This window comes from Limulus polyphemus, unplaced genomic scaffold (assembly GCF_000517525.1).
Source record: "Limulus polyphemus unplaced genomic scaffold, Limulus_polyphemus-2.1.2 Scaffold183, whole genome shotgun sequence".
Taxonomy (NCBI): Eukaryota; Metazoa; Arthropoda; class Merostomata; order Xiphosura; family Limulidae; genus Limulus; species Limulus polyphemus.
This window is the reverse complement of record NW_013665793.1, coordinates 335,619-348,681: the sequence shown is the minus strand read 5'-3', so window position 1 is coordinate 348,681 and position 13,063 is coordinate 335,619. Positions and strand designations below refer to the sequence as shown.

The window sequence follows — 13,063 nt, the reverse complement described above, 5'->3', positions numbered from 1 at the left end:
GCTAGCGCAGATAACCCTTGTGTAGCTTTGCGCGAAATTCAAAACAAACAAATAAGCAGTATAGCTAATTAAACATACTTTTCTTACGTTCTTACTTATAAAAATGACAATGTTTTATCAGTTGGTTTCCCTCGCTGTTAGCAATATATTCGGCCGTAAATATCGCGACGATATCATATAAAACTATATCTGATCATATGACTGGTATTTCAGTCTGGACACCTTTTTATTCTACGTATCAGCTTTTTATTTATTTATTTCGAGGGGGCGCGGGTGCAGAAAGAAAACCAAATATTAGGGAGCATTACAAGCCAGTTTGTCTAAATGAAGATAACCATGATACTGCATTCAACCAAGTATTGCACACGATACTTCATTCAACCAAGTATTGCAATGTTGTCATAATATCATATGTGGAAACTGTTTGAATTTATAGCTATCACATTGAAGGAAAAGCAATAATAATTCTAAATAATTCTCTAAATGCTACTGTAACAGTTTAAATCTTAAGATAGAACAAAAACCGTATGAAATAGCCATACTTGCAGCAATACAAAAAAAACTTAGGGAATGTGTAAACTTATAAAATGCCAAAAATAATATGCAGAAACTGGTCGTTTCAGTCCTGATTAGTTCTGCAAACTCACTCTGGTTCGACTTCGTTTAAGTCAGAAGATTACTGTGCTGAGGGCTTTGTGGTATTCTATGATAATGTATGTGGTTTACAATAAGATATATGAGACACTTATAGCATCAGAAAACAATTTATATGCAAAATTTAACACTTATGAAAGAAGAACGTATATAACTTAAATATATGTTGCTCAAATTGTTCTATTTGAAACTTATAAGTATTTATCTAGAATACGATGTGGAGGCACTGACCATAAACTATAACAGAAACAATATTGTGTGCCAAAATTAATTGTAAAACTTACATTTTACTTCGAATTTACCACTTAAAATTAAAATGTAGTTTATTCTTTTCAATATGAAGTTTAAAAAATGGTTGTTTTAGAAAACTGTTGTTTTAGTTACAAGCAAAGAACTGAGACTCAATCATATTTCATTAACTTGTCTAGGAAAATGACAGAGAAATTAACAAAACTGGGCTAAATGTAATATTACGTAAGGAGCTGTCCTCGTTTTATTTTTTGTTGTTGTTGTTGTTTGTAATTAGAGAATAATCTGAATAATAGGCTTTATTATCACACCTAGATAACGACAAAGACATTCACCAAATAAAGCTGGCATGCCTTTATGTAAAAAAAACATACATTTTATTTTTCATTTCAATACTTAGATATGCCAACAGTAAGTTCTGTACCAATATAAAGCCTTTCTGCAAATGCATTAATACTCTAATTAATCTCTCCAGATCATAATTATATTACAAATTTAAAAAAACAAGCTAACTTAGATCACCTTTAGATTACAGTACACTTATAACCTAGATCAGCTCTAGACTGTAATGTTGTCATATTTAACACAAACTAGCCTAGGTCACCTCGAGATTTTAATGTTGTCATACTTAAAACTGAAACTATCACGTAATTCTGAAATCATGAAATGAGCAAAATTAGAGGGAACTGAATATTGAGTAAAACATAAAATAACACTACCTAGCCTAAATCATCTCTAAGTTTAATGTGGTTATACCCAACACAAAAAATTAGCCTAATTTATCTCTAAATTGTAATGTTGTTATAGCTAACACAACAACTAGACCTATATTTTAATATGATTGTTTCTTTGTTTGTAGTTATGCACAAACCTACACAATGAGCTATCTGTCCTCTGCCCACCACGGGTATCGAAACCCGGTTTCTAGCGTTGTAAGTCTGCAGACATACCGCTGTGCCACTGGGGGGGCGAATATGATTGTATTCAGTATAACAAAGTAGCCTAGAACATTTATAATGAGTAATACAGTTATACTCAACCCAATAAATAGCCTAGATCATGCCTACAGATGTAACTTGGTTATATAATCAGCACACCAGACTTATACCCAATAGATAAAGCTAACCTATATCAGCTCTAGATTCCAATATGGTTGTTTCCAGTATATCAAGATTCTGCGCCGTCTCTAAATCGTATTGTTACTATACTCATTACAACAAGCTAACTTAGATAATCTGTTATATTATATTATGGTCTTACTAAGTAAAGTAAGCTAACTTACATAATCTTTTTTGCTATATTATGGTTTTACTAAGTAAAGCAAGCTAACTTAGACCATATTTTTTATTATATTATGGTTTTACTAAGTAAAGCAAGCTAACTTACATCATATTTTTTATTATATTATGATTTTACTAAGTAAAGCAAGCTAACTTAGATTATATTTTTGATTGTATTATAGTTTTACTGAGTAAAGCAAGCTAACTTAGATCATCCTTTTTATTGTATTATGATTTTACAAAGTAAAGCAAGCTAACTTAGATTATCTGTTTTATTATATTATGATTTTACAAAGTAAAGCAAGCTAACTTGCATCATACTTTTTTATTATATTATGATTTTACAAAGTAAAGCAAGCTAACTTACATCATACTTTTTTTATTGTATTATGGTTTTACTAAGTAAAGCATGCTAACTTACATCATCTTTTTTTATTGTATTATGGTTTTACTAAGTAAAGAAAGCTAACTTACATCATACTTTTTATTGTATTATGATTTTATTAAGTAAAACAATCTAATGTAGCTCGTTTCTTAGACTTTTCCGGTTTAAACCAAAGGATTTTATAATTTGGTTTTTCAAGTATCCATGTCAGAGAATAAGCACTACGTAACTTTTTTTTCTTTTATTCGTGCTTATGGTTTAAATTCAGACCAAAAATAACATTTTCATACGTGGAAATGTTTAACTCCCAGAAAACTGTAAGATATCTTGTCTGGAATAGATGTGTTGTAAAAAATCAAAACAAGCAGCATTTCCTTTAGTTACAGTGATATCTATTGATAAATAGGTAAATTGTTAGGTATTTATCATTTTCAATTCTTTAGGATCCCAAATATGTTCTAGTCCGGTATTTTCAATGCTTCATATTTAAACATGAATTCCTTTCAAATTGTATTTTCTCTTCTTAATTCATAAATTAATATCGCTTAATTAAACCACATTAAAATGTAATACAATCGTCGAAAACTTTCGACCTCAAAATTAAATCCAAGCTTTGGGAACGAATGTTTTCTTCATTCTTCATTTCACTAACAATTGCCCCACAATGGCACAGTGGTATGTCTGCGGACATATACTACAATAACCCGCGGTGGGTAGAGCACAGATAGCCCTTTGTGTAGCTTTGTGCTGAATAACAAACAGCAATCACGTAACAGTTACAATATACTTTTTACAATCGGTCTGATTAATTCGTTGTTTTTTGAGAAGTAAAATTTGAGATCGTAATCGACCCAGCTACTCTATCAATTCGTCAGCTACTAAATTATCTCGTTTCGAATAATTTAACAAATCTCGTTTTTCAATTTTATTGATTATTAAGGACAGACTTTGTCACGACTCTTGAACTATGCTTAAAATCCCCCCTTTTTTAACCTAGTGACTTAGTGGTATGTCTGCAGGCTTACAACGCTAAAATTCTGGTTTTGATACTCACGTTGGGCAAGAAACATATAGCCCATTCTGTAGCTTTGTGCTTAATAACATCCAAACCAAACCTTTTACTTGTATTTGTTAAAAGTGCTTCTTTTAAATGGTTTAACCATATAGACTTATATAATTGGTAGTTGTATTCAAGTACACTCGTCATCAGATTTGGATATTGGTCATATAACTGAGATCCGAAAACTTACTCTGTAAAGTTTTATATATGCATAACAAATTGTGTGTCTTATACCGTATTTACTTCAGGTGTTTCAGTAGACAAATACCTTGAGATGTATTTATATATATATATTTATATATTATGCTAGAGTGAAAACTGTAAAAATAGTATAACATTTAAAAAGCGTCATCCTATAAAGACATGAAATGAGCATGAGCCTATTTGTAATTAAAACTTCAATTCTATAAAGCTTTAACATTTTCTCGAGAAAGTCTAAAACTAACAAACAGTTTTAAAACTGCTTAGGCCTTCTTCTGTAAATATGAACCAATACATAAAAATGTGAATTATACGCATTTACATCATGAAAATGGCGAGTATATTGTGAAAACACAAAATGTTTTTGAAATTATTTTTTAAAGCTGGTCACTATATACCAAATATGTATTGTCTACCTGGAAAAATATGATAAATTATTTTTCTAACTCAAAAGAATTACAGATCAATTTCCAAATTAGTTTATATTTTTGCAGAGCTGAAGTATTGTAGACATTTTGAAAAAACACAAACAGACTTATAGATAAAATAATGTTAATTTGATTTATTGTATCGCCAACGTCAGGACATAGATACAAAAATTAAATTATCTATTCACAAAAGAAGTTCAAAAATTATTTTCACTAAATTTTATCTTAATCCGTCTTATATGGACCGTTTTCAGCTATTAGAGAATTTTACAAACACTACATTTTTATTGGTCCATAAGTATCACACAGGACTACTTTTTTAACTACAATGTTTTTAGAAACTAAAGATAGACATACTAAGACAAGACGTCGTCGTATTAAATATTGTACTGCAACTGGAGCAGACATCGTTCATCAAGTGATCGTTGTGTTTCACATTTTACTCTTATTGTCTATCTATAGACGTTGACATTTCAACTTGATGTATTAGTAGATTACGCTAAGATCCTACTCCACAGGTTTCTATATTAACGTGACATCTTGATCATAAGCACGTTTAATCAATCGAAAGTTGAACTTAATGATCTTACGGTTCGTGTTGTAATGATCTTGTATCTCATTTTGATGAGCTTCTAAATTCTCAGGATGTCTAGGGCACAAATAGATGAGACGAACAGTCTGAATAATATTAACAGCTAATGGGTGAATCTCGCTATGCATTCTGGGAACATGAAGGCTTTGCTCGAAACACTGTACAGCATGTAGTAGCTAAGCGAGCGTGCACCAGTTTTATTGCTCTACAAATCATGTTTATCACTTGCACCTCACGGTTGGTGCTTTAAATGCTTTTTCACATGATAAAATGTAATGTTTAGTGAGTGAAAACGTGCATGTTGTAATCCCGTTTGACATCGTGAAATCACTGTCACAATATTCTTTACAAAAGATGGACTTAACAACTAGTGAATACGTGTTTCGTGTCTGTTTTTGATTATAAGCACGTTCAGTTCCGTAAATAGATTCCGTATGGTTAATATTTCCAGAACGGCAGAGCTGGATTCCATACTTATTTACATTACACGTCGCGTGTGTTAGGGAGGCGTAGAAAACTGTTTACTTTAAATACAGTCTTCATGTTAGTGAAACAACTTCTAATGTAACAAGGGTAGTTCTGGTATTACAATACGTAATAAATTGTATTTGAAAAAGAAAAGAAAGACGCGGTTAACTTTTTGCAAACTTACTGTTTCATTTGTACCTTGTACGTGCAGCTTTACCTAAACTATTTTATGTTCACAAAGTGAGTCAGCCATATTAAGCCACAGCGTGTTAGCTGTGTGGGCCAATACCGAGACCACCAGTTCAACTGTCGTTGGTTGGTCGCAGACATGATGGTGTCTGGAGGCCGTGGGGGGAAGTATTAGCAAGTAGTGCGGCAACCCTCACTCCGCCCTGAACAGTTCTCTCACTCCTCCTTGTCTCTACTAAAGAAACTCAGAACTTTAGCCCCCCCCTCCCGAAACAAAACTTGGTCAGTAACTAGATAGAAAGAGCAATTATATTATATACAATTTTGAAGCTTGTGGATCGTAAAGTATATAGAACAAAAAACGGGTATTGCACGCAGCATAAACACGTGACAACTTTGAAATATTGTTTAATTCAAAACTTATTATTCCTTTGTTTGTTTATTACACGGGAGCTTCACAATTGGTTATTTGTACTGTGCCCACCGCAGAGATTGAACCTCGAATTCTATTGCTATAAACCATAATTTACTGAAGTCTTAATCGATCGGTAAGCTAAAGGTAATATAGAAGAATAAGAATAACACACACACACATATATATTCTATATTTTAATAAATATAACACGTCAACTTTATTAACTACAGCAACAGAAGGACAGAAACTGCAACCTAGCAGTATTAGGAACCTTGGATGAGAGTTTGATTCCCAACAACTAGGCCTGTAAGCAAACAATTATATATTTGTATGTGGATATATTATGTTAAATTTTATAATCGTAAATTTTACTGGGTCGTCATAATACCCAATTCTGTAGATATTGCACACGTATCAGTAAAATTATAGCTTATTAGGTTCATGTATAAGTGTTTCAGGCAATATGGTAATGGTTTCCAAGCTGTTGTTACTGCGTAATTAGGGAAACTAGACTCAGTTCGTACATCTTTCTTCTAATCGTTACTGCCAGACCGTTTAAAATGGAGAAACCTGTTCGGTAGCAGCTGTGGATCTATTGGTGGTGCACTTTAAAACTTTCCCTGATTACATTACTTTTAAAAGAAGATACAATTTCCATATAATTTCCCTAGAATGTCCTTTATGTAAATGTGACAGCAATGTCTAGGTTTAATGGCATGGATTTCTTGCATGGAAATAACTTGAACGTCCTCACACATATCTTCAAATAAGAACTGTCTGATCCATAAGTGACCACGAAGATTTATCGGATATTTCCTGCCAGCACAAATACTGGTACTTACATAACAAAGCTCGCTAGACTTATGTGTTTATCGAGTTTCAAAAGAATACATTTTCCTCAACTTTAGAGAGAAACTAAAGTTTCAACGTTAGTCAGCACTAAGATGTTTATTTGTACAACACTTTTCCATTAGGAAAAGAAACCATTGGCTAAAGTATTCGACTGATTAGGTTACCTAGTAGTAGTAAGTGCCAGAGTGGAGAAACACAGTATAGCAATATTTAATGTGTTTCAGTTGTACGCGGGATTATGCAACTGTGGGAATTTCTTTGCTAAAGTGATTACACCTGAGACCAATTCAAAAAGTTGCTGAGACTTTTAATTGTCCGCTAACACAGAGACACGTTTTGGCTTGTACAGGTCTACATATATGCTCATATAATACGTTTAGGTTTGTTGGTAATTTCAGGTCAACGAAATAAAACTGGTTTTCAGATATATATATATATATATATAAAGTACAAAACATTCCTATTATTTTTATTTCAGCGACAATTATTAGCGATCGTAAAAAAGTACATTGGCTTTAGTGCTCGCCAAATAATCTTAAAATAGGGATTAATGTTGAACAAATCAAACTTTGCAAATAAATCAGTTTTTAGTTTGGGTGGGTCGTGTTAACTGAAACCTGCCAATAGAAACTTCAGTAGAAAAAGTAATCCTCCCCTTTGAACAATGTATGCAAGAATTTCAAGTTTTCTCTGACATGTTTATACGCTGAATAGCTTGAAGGTGAGCCAGATCGTCCTAGTCACCCAACCACCCATCAGCCCACGGAGCCCCTTTCTTAGTAGGACCACCCAGTTAACACTCGTTACTTCTAAGTGGCTCTCTAATTCTGAATTAATTTCCATAAAGGTCATCGGGTCGTCGCCATCTTTGTTTTTACAAGAGACAATGCGCAGAAGCCAACAACTTATGATGCTATATAAGACCAGGTGTAAAGGTCGACACATCATTAGCACTTCTGAAACGGATTACATGGATTACGTTCATCTGAACTGGATTACATGAATTACGTTCATCTGAAATGGATTACATGGATTAAGTTCATCTGAAATGGATTACATGGATTAAGTTCGCATTTCTTCTACGTGTTATTATTACCCTCTTAACATATTAATTTTAAAATTGACTCGCATGCTTGACTATGAGGTAGCTAAGTCATTTAAAACACGGCATATAAAACAGTCGTTGAGCCATGTGCACAATAAAATGCATAGGGGTTAATGCTTTGTTTATATATCATAAACAATAATGATAGAAGAATCTAAGGTTACTTAGACCACTGAAACAACTACAGTAAATAATGATTGTAATAACGTTTATTTATCCTTGTAATAACTTTTCACGTAAATAGATTTATTATCTTTAGACACATTACAAATAGCTCCGAATCATCAATCCCGAAATTTTCTCATTCTTAATATCATTAATTAGAATACTGTATTATTATGAACATTTTCTTTTAAAAAACAATCAAAAGATTCTCATCAGTGTACCGTAGTGGTGGCTGTATGGCATCTCTGAAAATAAACGTTGTAATGTATTTGAACTTAGGATATATCTCAATAGATTGCATAGTTTTATATATATACATACATACTGTCTTACTTGGAAAAAAAACAAATCCGTTTCTTTGGCTATCATCATGTTCTTAAGGTAAGTGTTTTTCAGTATACAAAAGTGCGCTCTCCTAGCGTAATGTTAGACCTCACATGCGAAAATACTAATTCCACGGATGTATAATAGTCGATTTTACTTAATAAGAATCTATGACGAGATGATGCTCAACGAAAGTGTACGCAGTGGTACGGTTTCTTTGGCGTTGCAGAACGACCCTGATTCAATTTCTGAAGGCTTAAACTTTCATAATTTACGGTTATTGTGCGAGCACGAGATAATGTTCCCGCATGCTAGGCATGTCGCTGCTGTTCCACGCCTAATGGCGGTTCCCAAATAGACGCGGCAGTACGGCAGAATCGACACTTTTGGAATAAATCCCCTCCTGCCAATATATATACACAAACTAAGATTTTTATTGGGTCCACATCATACGGCAGGCTGATTGATGAACATCAATTTATGGCAACATTCCTGGCATGATGTAGAACCTCCTAGGGCAACAAATCATAGTAGTAAATCCTACATGGCAGTAGCACTGTTCCACGTGCATTATGCTGGAATACCTTTGAAAATTCTAGTTCTGTATTCTCCACGTGTTCTTCAGCTGTATGAGCTCGTGTTAGAATAAATGTTTCGAGTAACTGGAACAACCAAATCCGTTGATTTTATTGAATTCTTATAGACATCCAGTAATGTTTCCAAACATCTCTAGATTTGACATTTTAAATTGTTGGAAAACCGTTAAGTGAAAATAGCCCCAAAATTTAAAAAAAATTAGGATGGGCTGAACGCTACTGAATTAATTTCTTGATCGAACAAGTTAAATTTCCCAAGAATCAAAACTAGTTTAATTACATTACAGAGATTTGGTATAGGCCCATTATAAACATTGTATGGCACATTTAACATGAGAGAAAAACGGACGTGTTACCAATCGTAAATAGAGGAAGAATTGTACAGAGTGTTTTTAAGCGCTTGAAATGATATAACTGCAACACACATCTCATCTTTCAAAAAATGTGTAATAACACAAACTACTGGCGGAGCCCACATTATAAAAGAAACTACTGGCGGAGCCAACGTTATAAATGTTTTGTTAGTACGAAATGTTATGAAAATAAATAAACTGAGATATTTTCTTGTTTCATTGTTTAAACAGAAGTCTGTTTTGCACTTTTTTTTTATGGTATTTACGACACATTTAAACGGTTTTTAGCGTTTATTAAATTTCTTTTTCAGTCTAGTTGTGGTGAAAATGTCCCAACTGTAACGTTCTTAAAACATGTCGTATAATGTATTGTAGAATAAATTATATTTACTGTACATGCAATGCCAAAAAACATGAATTCATCATGTTTTATTCAAGCATTAGTACTTCATTTCATACATAAACATTAAAGTTTCATGTTTCACTATGCGTCATGCGACGGATAAATATTTCATGTTATTCGCAAATGTTAAGTATTACATACAACCACTGATGTTTCCTATCATACACCGACATTGTTACTTTATAAGAAACAAAACTGGCGTGCTTCATACAGCATTAAGTTTTAGTGTCGTGTTATATTAATCATCGTATGTGAATGTAAAAGAAACTATAGTGAATGTTTCAGGTTAATTACAGCCACGTAAAGCTGCAGATTAAAAGGTAACAAAATTTTTAACTTTTTGTTTACGATTATCTGAATGTCAAATACATACGCAACAACGTAAAAGTGAAAATTTGTCAAGAAGAGAAACGTTGATATACGACTGAAAAATCAAGCGTTTTTAGAATTATCTTACTATTACTTTCTCAATAATTTGTATGCTGAGTAGCGGATTACTCTGTTATTAAGTAGGGATAAGAAATGAATAATATCTGTGTATATTTAAAATGATCATTTAATTATTTGATTGTTTTGTTTTAAATCCTAAAACTCGAGAAGTACAAACCTCAATAAATTTAATTGTGATTAGCAGCTGGCTGGTTTAAGCCCCAATATTTGTAGACATCTCGGTAATATAAAAAAGAAATACTATTGCCATCACATTCTTTTCAATGTACGTTCTAACATGGTAACTTAATAGAATGTGATGCTTCAGTATGGTAAGCGTGTATTGTGTAAAACATATATGTATAACACTCAGGCACTGTTGTACTATTTAACATTCTTCATTGGCTAAAACGTTTTTTTCTTCCAATATTATGAAATTATGGTGAGTCTTTTCTTGACGTTTCCTTCGCCTTGTATATATTTATAAGTAAATAATTATTTTAAACTTTTCTCTCAGATTGCAAAAGCATACCAGAATTTTTTATATTATTATATAGTTCCAAAAGTCGGGAATAATTTGGATAATATTTCCTTGAAAGTGAAGACGTTTGTTATGAATTCACACATAGCATTAAACACAGCATTATTCCCGATAACAATGAGATATAAATCCCTAAATATTTAAAATTACCATCGTACTAATGAAGTGAGCCATTTGATTTCTGTGTAAGAATGATACAGTGAAATGTATTCCTCTTCTGTTCCTTTGTTTCGTAAAGATAAAAAAGAGTTAAAATTATTTCAAAGGACCGTAAAGTGTGCCAGGTCTTCAATGATCCAGACTGTCAGCGATAAAAACGATAGCAAACATAAGAACAATAAAAGAAGGTGATAGGAATGCGTTATCTGTGCCGGGCCCGACTTGTTCAGTCAACCGCCGTATCGTTTGCGTGTTCGCGCGGATTACTCTGTTACAAGTCTGGGAAATACTTTCCACGTTCTGAAGTACAATATGATAAAGTTATGAAGTTCACTTGATTTTGATGCTCTTGTAATTATTTCTAAAATAATTTTTACAATTTAGAGTACCAGTCAATTCTATACTGAAAAAATATATATTTACATTTGTATTTATGCTCGATTCTCAGGATTTCGTATTTATTTGAATTTATCAGGTTATATTCTCAGAACAATTCAGTTCTTTACTTTATACTAAGTAGTAACTCAATATGTTGTGCTTATATTTCATTCTACATTTTGGCAGCAGCGGGATGCCGACTGTAAAATAGCGCTTGTGCACGTTTAGAACATAAACTTTAGAAGACAAAAACAAAATGCACACTCACATCATATCACGTATGAAACACTACAAGTTTTGCAGGGAATCTCGTCTGTTTCCTCGAGCATTGTTTGAAGCTCCGCTGGACAGGAGAAGCGTCTTCTCAACAGATCAGCAGTTTCATTGAATACTAAATGTCACAGGAAGCGTTTACCAGCTTCCTTTGTAGGCTACGTGGTTAGGATTATGACAGAATGATAAACTTTTCATAGATTTATGACGGCCTTTGTCATAAAACAAAATAAAAAAATCTTCCAATCTGCTTTCGTTTCCGTTCGGAAGAGCAACACGGAGAAGCTTATCATATTATCCCTTTTAAAGTTTTTAACACAAAGAAACACACAGATGGAGAACAAACTGCTCAACGCTCACTTTGTCGTTTACAACATTTGACTTTACGCTATTGATTACGTTGCTACGTTCTGAACATTATACCCCTTACGTAAGATCATTTTCTGAACATTATATCCCTCATGTAAGATCATTCACATACCATCATCTCGTTGATCTTCTCTAGGCTTGACAGAAGCTCGTAGTTTCAGCTACATCATCATATATAATGACATATCAGACGGATAGTGTTTCACTAAAAGTTATGAATGAAAATGATTAATACTTGTCACTGCAAGTCAGTTTCTAATATGTTTCAACTTTTCGATAACCTCTACTCTCATACGGCAGTTTCCATAAGAAATTGGTCTATTTTTCTTAGCACAAACATGCATGAATGTTTCATTGTGTAAGAAGTAGTTAGTACAGATAGAGACGTAGGACCGGATATGACACCCAGAAATCCCGGAGGGTGGAACATAAACGTCACCGCCGCTCAAGAGCAGGATAATCTTGCGACCTAAGAGCGCCAACAAAACCTTTTAGTATTCTTGTTTTATTGTTTTTTAAGTATATGTATATCTTACATGCATTTTGCTACTTGATTTTTAACATAGGATTTGGAGAATACTTTCTTAAGTTTCTAAAGAAATATTGGAAGCCATCCAGAGCTAAATTAACTCAGAAAATCAATTTGTGTTATAGAAGCTTAATGAAACCTGATAAGAAAAACTGTCGCTGTATAAATAGAATGTCTGATACGATACGTATAGGGAAATAAGTTTTAAAATCACATAATGTATATATATATATAAGATTGCTTTCCAGAATATAGCTAAGAACAACTTTGTACCATTTCTCATCTCCTCTCGACCTCTCTTACAATCTGTTTTCTTTTTTCTTTGTTTGTTTGTAATTTAGCACAAAGCTACACAACGGGCTATCTGTGCTCTGCCCACCACAGGTATCGAAACCCAATTTCTAGCATTGTAATTCCGCAGACAAACCGCTGTGCCACTGGAGTGGGGGGGGGGGCTTTCCTTTTTTTTATTTGAGCAATATTATGATAAAAATAGCGGTGATTTCTATGGTACGTATTATTGAAATTTGTAATTGGTTAAAATTATTCAAAGGCCTGTATGATAGTTCACAATAGTATAGGATTATTTATTATTTCATAAACCTTCCACGGCATTTGTTTAATTAGTATTGTGTTCTTATTTAATATATAGCCTTCAGCATAGAA

The 13,063-nt window shown here is 33.0% G+C and overlaps 1 long non-coding RNA gene across 1 annotated transcript in view; it reads right to left on the bottom strand.

Moving 5' to 3' along the window:
- LOC111084956 overlaps positions 1-11,643 on the bottom strand; it is a 37,061-nt gene extending 25,418 nt beyond the window's left edge. The window contains exon 1 of the long non-coding RNA XR_002609832.1: positions 11,495-11,643. This is a non-coding gene — a long non-coding RNA (uncharacterized LOC111084956). The remainder of the gene's footprint in view (positions 1-11,494) is intronic.
- Between the last annotated feature and the right edge of the window lie 1,420 nt (positions 11,644-13,063).